General features: G+C 37.1%; 1 long non-coding RNA gene across 1 annotated transcript; it reads right to left on the reverse strand.

The window, feature by feature from the left end:
- Positions 1–820: 820 nt before the first annotated feature.
- LOC150034249 (uncharacterized) lies at positions 821–2,905 on the reverse strand. The gene is made up of 2 exons (XR_016531916.1): positions 2,211–2,905; positions 821–2,104 (listed from the first exon to the last, which is right to left on the reverse strand). It is a non-coding gene; the product is annotated as an uncharacterized LOC150034249 (long non-coding RNA).
- Positions 2,906–10,095: the final 7,190 nt, after the last annotated feature.

Consider the following 10,095-nt stretch of genomic DNA (forward strand, 5'->3'; position numbering starts at 1 on the left):
TGCAAATTTTTTTTTCTTCTTTTTCTTCTTCAAATATGGTATAGAGTTCAATTTCAAATCATTCATTCCAAACCTACTTTTTTAGATAAAGCCAATGGATTTTACAATTTTCATTTATTGAATTGTTAAGTTCGACCTAATTAGTTGGATTCATGTCACGAATAAAATGGAGATAAAAATAAAGTTGGACCACCTTAAAAAATATGTATAATATGATGACCTTATACATGGACATTGTACATCATTCTTACAAAATTATGCGTCTTTATCTACATTCCATGACCCATTTGTATGTAGCAAAATATGTGTGTGTGTGGACATATAATTTGATTATCTTGTACACCCTACTAGCTTTAGGACAAGTAGGAGATTGTTGGGATTGATGTCCTAAATCTCGTAGGATCCTATAGTTTGGAAACCTTTACGAACAAGTTCCTTTACGAACAAACTTGTAAGTGATTAATAATATTTGATATTTTATTCACTTCATCTATGAAATATGGGATATTTTAGTTGCATTAACCACAAACCAATAAACTAACATCCATGGTTATCGTTATAACTTAAACATGTATAAGGAGATATACAGGTTGATGTTTAAGTGATAACCTAAATGGTCTGTAGTATATGGATAAAGTTTGGTACCTTATTCTGGTGACACTACGAGTATGGCCCGCTTTGTAGGTGTTACAAATGTTGTAAAGTGATACAAATGATCTGATCCAGATCATTCATGTATTAGCGGGGATATTCTTGTAATGACCCAACTCCCTAGAACTCAAGCTAGGTCGTTACTAAACGAATACATGAATAGAAATTAAAACAACATTATTTTTATAGTGGAATAAATGCTAAATAAATAAGGTAATTAAAAAAACTTACATTAAATTCAAATATTTAAAATCCAAGGATAGGGCATCCATAAATCATAAATGGAAACAAATAAATCTGGAAAAAAAAAAAAAAAAACTTATCAGTAGTCTCAAATCTCATAATTGAAAATTTAAAACATAAAAGAAATATTAAAATACGAGCAGAAGCATTTAAACTGGTCGCAGTGGCTCGATCACGAATTCCACTTGTCAATCGCCGATGCATCTCTACCCTTACTAGAAGCAACAAAATGAGTATAAAATATTCAATAAGTAACCCACTACTAGGGTCGAACTAGGCATTTATGTCCTCTAAATGTATTCCTCTGGTGGGGCATAAATGCCCCTCTAGTCCCCATGGGACACATATCAACATGCAAAACTAACTTCTCATCCTATTGTAGTTAAGTGTATCCACTACCTTTAGTAAGTCCCGTAGGACCCACGACCTCTAGTGATCCCGAAGGAAACACAACTTCTGGTGAATCCCGAAGGATAACACCACCTCTAGTGAATCTGGAAGGAAACACAACCTCTTGTGAACCCCGAAGGATAACACCACTTCTGGTGAATCCTGAATGAAACACAACCTCTAGTGAATTTCAAAAGATAACACCACCTCTGGTGAATCCCGAAAGAAACACAACCTCTGGTGAATCCTAAAGGATAACATCACCTCTGATGATTCCCGAAGGAATCACAACCTCTAGTGGGTAACTAACTAACAGTAAGGACGCTACTGCTACTGCAACATCATAGCATGGCTCTATAACATACATGTACACCTCAGATTCTCAAATCAAACATAATCTCATAGGATAACCTATACTCGTCTCATGCTAGCATTCAAACATAATCTCATAGAATACATATACTCATCTCATGCTAGCGTTCAAACATAATCTCATAGGACAACACATACTCATTTCATGCTAGCGTTCAAACATGAATAACACATACTCATCTCATGCTAGAAATCAAACATAATCTCATAGAATAACACATATTCATCTCATGCTAGAAATCAAATATCTATATGCGCATTTAATCCCTCAGGTCCTCATATCGAAGAAGAAGTACATCAATCATACTATCAACTTATCTTGCTAACATACACCTAGTGTCTGGCCCACGGACAGTTCCAATAGTAAGATTGCTTACCTCAAGATTAGGTCTAGATGACCAGCAATCCAAACTTTATTTCAACTTGAATACAATCCTTTAATAAATCCCTAAATGTTAATCAATTTTAATTTCAACATTAGGGAGCTAATATCAAACCAAGTTACCCAAATCCAAATGAGTGTTCAAGAATAACCATAGGAACCACAATCTTACCAAAACACTTGCTGAAAATGATCTCAAACTCACTAGTCAGCCGCTTCAATAGTTTTCCAAACTTAAATCTAAAGCCAAAAATATAATTCAGATAAATTAAATTTCATTCCAAACATAATAGGTATCCCATCTTCTACCCAAAACTTCACAAAATAGATTTTAACCAAATCTAAGATTCCGGCGAAAAACCAGCGACGGCAGTGATGATAGAGATCAGCCGGTGTGCGATTGGATACGCGACGTTGATTGGCGGCTGGAGCGGATGGGTGGCTGCTCGGGCACGCGGGGGGTCGACGGTGGTGTGGCACAAGGGAGGCAGGCGGCTGGGATGTGGCTGCGTGAACACTGGACGATCGGATCTGGTGCGGGAGCAGGCTGGCGAACGAGGCAGTGCACGGAACTGGCTCAGCACGACCGCCGAGGCAAGGTAGCAGGTGAGAAAAACGCGGCGAGGGAGGGGCGGCGACTCGGTTGCTGTAGCGGCGCTGGACGGCTCGATCTAAGGCGGCGCGCTGGGATGCGGCGCTGGGCAAGAGAAGTTAGCTGGCGAGATCGACTGAAGGGGGGTCGGCGTGCGGCGCGCGGATTTCAGGGGGGGTTCTGGTTTCGAAAGAGAGGGGAGAGACACGTGGGGAGGGGAAGAAAAGAAAAGAAAAGAGAAAAAAGAAAGGAAATAAAATAAAATTTTTATTTTTATTTTATTCTTACCTTATCTTATCTTATTTTATTTTATCCCCTTCCTTCCAACTTTTAACCCTTTTTTTCTCTTAAATTTTTAATTAAAAAATAATTTAACTAATCTCCTTAAAAAAAGAATTAATTATTGACATTAATTTCAAATTAAATATGAGCGACATAGATTTCCAAAATTACACTTAAATTTCCAAAATTCCAAAAATACCCTTTAATACCATAAATTACTGAAATTACATTTAGAACAAAATTCGGGATGGTATAATTCTATACAAAGGAGTTTGTATAAGACCGGACCACGAAATGTTTAGTCTCGTTAGATAACGTCGTTCATAATAGAGACTTTCATTTTACAAGATAACCATAGGTAACATGACCTTAATCCTAAGTGAGTTGTGAACTCTTGCCTATGAAGGCAGTCCTTTTGTATGAGTGAGAGTAGCCAAAATGCCGACTCAACAAGCCTATTATTTTAGGGATTCGTCTGATTGGGGATCTGGGAACTCAGCTACACAATATGGAATTCACTTCTTCCCCGAAGTAGAGGTAAGTAGAGAAATTGTTTCCTTAAGGGCTGATTTTGGATCCTGCACAATGTGGCACCACACCCTCTCCTGGCCCAAGAGAGGTTTAGTCATATTGGGACTATGAACTATTGTTCATTAGATGGATCAGTAATACTTAAGAAGTTAGAGATAAATACAGGGGAAAAACGGTAATTTGGCCAAACTGTACTTACGAGCAATTTATGAAGGGTCATCATACTATTGATTGGTTATATCTAATAGACATATGTAGTGTGAAGAGTGCAGCTATCGTTCTTTAATGGAGTGTCCGACAGTTAATGAATGGTGGATAATGTAATTAAAAAGTTTAATTAATTATTCATGTACCGTTGGAGTTTCAAGCTACAGGTCTATAAAGTCCCTTGGTAGCTCAAAGGATTTAGTTGAGAATCAATTTTTGGGTTAATTTGAATTGTTCAAATTAATAAGAGGGAATTTAATTATATATGATATAATTAAATTGATCCAATTATATATGATATAATTGACATAATATATTTGATACATTATAGTTTAATTGGAGGAATAAATATTTGAATGTGATTCAAATATATATATATTTTTAATGAGATTCATAGTTGTTAAATTTAATATAAATATGATTTATATTAAATATCATAAAATAGAGAAAAAGAACTATAGTCTATATTGTATATGATGCAATATTAAAACTATATATTATAAATATAATATGATAAGTTGGTTATCATATTTATTTATATTATTAATTATTTAGATAATTAATTCATTTTTCTCTCTAACCACTTTAGTGGGAGGTTAGTTGGTTTTTATGCAAAATGGAATAAATAAAATATGATTTTATTATTCTAAAACTAAGTTACACGAATTGTGTAGATTTTATACGATAGATTGATAGCCTATATGATAGACTTTGAGATCTATACAATCGAGTGATCTTGCTATATGATAGTCTTCTTTTTCTTCAATCGTCTTCCTCCTCCAAACTCACAAACTCCCTCCTAACAAAATAGTCAGAGCCCACCACTCCTGGGTTCTCACCCTGAGAATATCGAGGTCTCCAATTGGTAGTGTCCTCTCCATTTGGTTCGAGTTTTTATTGTTATTTGTTTGGAGAGTTCATGACTGTTTGAGTAATTCGTGACAGTTCAAGGGATTTACGTGAAGAAAATTTTTTCAAAGGTATAATCACTTGAACCCCATTTCTTGTTCAAAAGCATGTTGTAATTTCTATTAAGATGCATAATATGTATGTTTTACGGTAAACGTTTATTTTCAACCGAAATAGAATTTGGATGATCTGCTTTCGCTCATGGATCTTGTAAATCGAGTTTCTTCAGATATATATATATATATATTTGCCAACAAATGGCTAGGTCCAGTTACAAAACATAAAAGCAATTTACAAACCTACAGAACGTAAGTTAGTCTTGCCTAACATGTGCATGCAATACCTTCTTCTTAACGGTAGGGAATGGATAGAAAACGTTTGTTCTCTAAATATTATTAAGGAAAGATCTATAAGGGCCAATTCATATGATCATCCTCATCCAGATCTTCAACTTGGTTGGCCTGTTCAATGACTTCTTGTCACCTCCCAAACTCTAATTCATATTTCTCTTTTTGTCATTGGACAAGTTTCTCCATTTGAGTTTCTTGGATACCCATCGCCATTTGTACAAAATCATGCATTTTAGATTGGAAGGAAGTTCTCTTTCATTTACTTCCTCTCGTATCGTTGTTCGGTCTAACAAACATAATGGTAGGTGTCCATGAGAAAACCTCATTCATGCCATCAACTGTCAATATGTTCACGTCAGGTAGATTTTTTTGGTGCTCACGATCCTGTAATCTCAACCCAACATTTACCATATGTTCAGCTATTTCAGATGCCTGATCATAAGGAGTTTGTCAACCTTCACCAGTAGCCCTATCCTTTCCAAACACATAGAACAGTTCATCATAGTGCGTATTGAAGGAACTCTTATCAAAGAGAACCTATGAGCGGAAGCAAGATCGTTCCAAATTCATTGTGACAGAATTATAAGCATTCACAAACATACAAACATGTTATGCATTTTAAAACAAATTACGACATGCTTTCATAAATTAAATACAAAGGAACGAGAGACTTACCTTTTGAAGAACTCTTCTTCTGTCTTTCTCTCGCTCTCATGAAACCTTGGATCAACACCTTTCGCTGTCACTATGAATCGTCTAGTCACAAACAAACTTCTTTATGAACAAGTAACAATTGGGACACCACCACTCCGTGACCTTGGTATTCTCGGAGTGAGAATCCAGGAGGTGTGGGCTCTGTTGGATTTGGTAGAGGGAAGGAGGAAACAACGATCGCACTCAACGACCAAGCAAGTGGGAGAGTATAGAGTATATCGTATAGACTGTGATGCTTGATCATTTAGTAAAGGTATACGATCGTTTAGTAAAACATGTGTGATCGTTTACACGATCGTTTAAGGAAACTCACTAACCACACAATCGTTTAGTAAAAAACTATACGATTGTTTAGACAATGGCACGTGTACACGATCGTTTAGACAAACACTTGAAGCTGTCATGTAGTCTCTCATGAGCTAAACGATAGGCAATGTACTCGAATGAAACGATATAACGATTCCTATCCAAAATGAAAACATTTTTCATTTTATCCTTCAGTTATGAAAACTAAATACAACCTCCCACTTTCACGTAAGGTTATGGAGAAACCACCAACATGAAGGAAATTGGAAACGAGATTTCCATGAGCAGCGGAACAAGACTATTCCAAATTACAATCATGAATGAACATATATTTACAGTCGACTTCCATACAAGCGGTTATGCAAATAATACAGAAATTACAACATGAAAATCTCAAATGAACAATGAGAAAAACTCTACGCACATAGGCAGAAACATCTCCACGCTCCGTTGCGCGACTCTGATCGAACAATAGCAACCACGAGCGCTCACTTTACACGACCGCAACGATCTCCTCGGTCACGAACTCCTCCGCAATAGCGAACGGCCTCCGAGCACCACGAACGACCTTTAGAAAACCTCGATGGTGTCGAGTTGAGTCTGACACCACCAATAAGGCGACCTTGGTATTCTCGATGTGAGAATCTAGAGGGTGGGCTCTGTTCGAACTTGGTATGAGGTAGACGAACGAAGGAAATAACGATTGCATACACGACTGGGCAAGTGGGAGATGACGGAGACCTATTATATACGTCGATGCCTAATCGTTTAGATAAAGCTATGAGATCGTATAGCAAAAGTTATGCGATCATTTAATCTATCGTTTAACTCGGTCTGTTGCGTACAGACTCTACATGATCGTTTACTTGGGCCCACGATCGTCTAGCAAAGTTATGGGTTCGTTTAGTAAATACTGCACGATCGTTTAGCTCGCCCAACCATTGTTTAGTAAATTTGAATTTACTTGACGACTACGTGAGTTTCTTTGCGCTGAGAGAAAAAACTCAAAACATTTTTCAATCCTTTGTCAAACCTTCCTTTCAAAATAGGAAACCACTTTCCTTTTAAACTATGGTTACCATGATCCAATAACCACCCACTACTTTGGTTATTTAAAAGAAAAAGAATTAATTATCCAATAATTAATATTATTATAAATATAAATGATAACCAACTTATCATACTATATTTATAACCTATAGTTTTAATATTTCATCTCATGAAACATATAAACCATAGTTCTTTCTCTATTCCATGGTGCTTAATGTAAATCTTATTTACATTAATCCTCCACTAGATGTATCTCATACATCATACCGATTATATCATATATAATCAAAATACCTATTGTCAATTTGAACATTTCAAATCAACACGAAGAACTGATTCTCAACTGAATCCAAGCTACCAAGGGGACATCATGGACTTGTAGCTCCGAAGCTCCAACGGTACGTGAATAACTAACTAAACTCTTTAGTCACGGGATCCACCATCCGTTAACTGCCAAACACTCCACTAAAGACCGACAACTGAACTCTCTTTACCACAGATATATTATGTGTCCATCTTAACCAATCAGCAGTGCGACAACCCTTAACAAATCACTCGTAAGTACAGTTGGGCTATTAACCGTTATGCCCCTGTAGTTACATCTGTCTCCTTAAGTACCACTGATCCCTCTAATGAACATAAGTCATAGTTCTACTATGACTGAGTCTTCTCTTCCAAAGACAAGTTGTGGCCACTATGTTCAAGCCCCGGAATCAGCCCTTAAGGGAGCAATCTTTGTACTTATCCCTGCTTCAGGAAAGGAGTGAATTCCATCTTGTGGATTGAGTTCCCAACTCCCAGATCAGACAAGTCTCTAAAAAGGTATGCATTTTAAGTTGGCAATCTGGTCACTTTCACCCATACTAATCAAAGGACTGCCTTCAAAGGCAAGAGTTTCCAAAACACTTAGGATTGAGGTCGTGTCACCTATGGTTGTTTAGGTGAGATGCAAGTCTTTAGTATCAACGGTGTTATATACAGAGTCTAATCATCTCGTGGTCCAGGTCTTATACAAACTCTTTGTATAGGACACCCCCGCTCCACGTATCCACACAAATGTTCAGGATCTATCATCTGTAGTAGTTTACAACACTTGCAAACCTCTACAAAGCGGGCGGTATCTATACTGTCACCAAGATCAGATATCCCACCTTAATCCTTATACTATAGACCAATTTAGGTTATCACTTAAGGCATGATCCACTTGTATATCACATATACATGCTTAAGTTCACATAAGATAACCAAGGAGCTTTGTTTATTGGATATGAGTAAATGTCATAATTAAATAACATTTATTTTATTCATTGAACAATGTGTATCTTTACAAAACAATGAGACTCCAGGAGAATTAGGACACCAATCCCAACAATCTTCCACTTGTCCTAATGACTCGGGAGACTAATGTACAATATATTATAAAAATTTATAATAGACAATAAACTAAAGCATACCCTAGTATCATCTCCCACTTGTCCTAGACAAGATGCCGCATGTCCTACAAACCCAGACTTTCCAGGTGACCCTCAAACACTTTAGCCGTAAGGACCTTTGTAAAGGGATCAACAACGTTGTATCCCATAAAGATCAAATCCTTAGCTCCATACATAAGAATGTAGACCCTTGTTCTTTGAAGATACTTGAGGATCGTCTTGATCCATTCATCTTTGTCAACATCCTCCATTACTTTCTTAAAAGATAACGGACCCTCGACCCCATCATTCGTAATGACATTTTTGGGCTTCAGTCAAACCCATGTAGCGATCCGGAGGGTTTATAACCCTTCCACTACGTCGAGGCAGTCTCAACTGTTGAGCTGGTTAACTAGACGTCCCGACCTCAACAACTCTTGTTGATATGTTGGCTTGTTCAACAACTCTTGTTGAACCTTTAGAAGTCTCAATCTCATTTGAGATCTCACGTAAAACGAGTTTACTTCGTGGCTTATGATCCCTCATATGATCTTCTTCCAAGAAGATAGCATTAGTGGAAACAAACACTTTGTTCTCACTTGGATCATAGAAGTATTCTTCTCTCGTTTCCTTGGGGTAGCCTACAAAGAGGCAAACCTTCAAACGCGATTCCAATTTCTTTGGATTAGTCGCTAGCACATGTGCCGGACAGCCCCAAATCCTGAAGTGGCGTAAACTACCTTTACAGCCTCTCCATAACTTAGAAGGTGTTTCAAAAACACTTTTCGAGAGAACGTTGTTCAGGATATAACATGCAGTATGCACTGCATAACCCTAAAACGAGTCTAGAAGATGAGCATAACTCATCATAGACAGAACCATGTCCAACAAGGTCCTGTTTCTCCTTTCTAATACACCATTTTGCTGAGGTGTACCAAGGGCTAAGAGTAGGAAAGCAATCCCATGTTCTATCATATAGTTCTAGAATTGAAGGTTCATATACTCTCCATCACGATCAGATCATAGTGTTTTTATCTTCTTACCTAACAAGTTTTCAATTTCAGCCTTATACTCCTTGAACTCGTCAAGGGCTTCAGACTTACGTTACATTAGGAAGAGATACCTAAACCTTAAATAATCATCTATGAAATAAATGAAATATTCATACCCACCTCGAGCTCTAACATTCATCGGACCACAAAGGTCTGAATGTACAAGCTGAAAAACTTCCTTGGGTCTGTAACCTTTTCCATTAAAAGGTCATTTGGTCATCTTGCCTTCGAGGCATGATTCACATACCGGCAAGGAGTTTTCTTCTAAACTCTTTAGAAGTCCACTTTTCACCAACTTTTCAATCCTATTGAGGTTGATGTGACCTAACCTTAGATGCCAAAGATGGGCGTTTTCCTTTGGAGAAACCTTTGATCTTTTAACTGTTGTTGCTGTACTGAACATTTCAGTGTTAAACAAGGCTTTTATGACTAACAATATTAGTATATATAAGTTATTTTCCATTGAACCATAACCAATCTCCATTCCATTCTTGAAAATAAACACTTTATTCTCATAAAAGGAGACGGTATAGCCTTGTTCTATGAGATAAGAAATCGATATTAAGTTCCTCTTGATAAGAGGAACTACAGAAACATTATCCAGTAACAGATAACGTTTCTTGTCAACAAAAAACTTCAGCCTGCCTACAGC

Source organism: Benincasa hispida, chromosome 9 (genome assembly GCF_027475165.1).
Source record: "Benincasa hispida cultivar pf3 chromosome 9, pf3_genome.v1.1, whole genome shotgun sequence".
NCBI classification, from domain to species: Eukaryota; Viridiplantae; Streptophyta; class Magnoliopsida; order Cucurbitales; family Cucurbitaceae; genus Benincasa; species Benincasa hispida.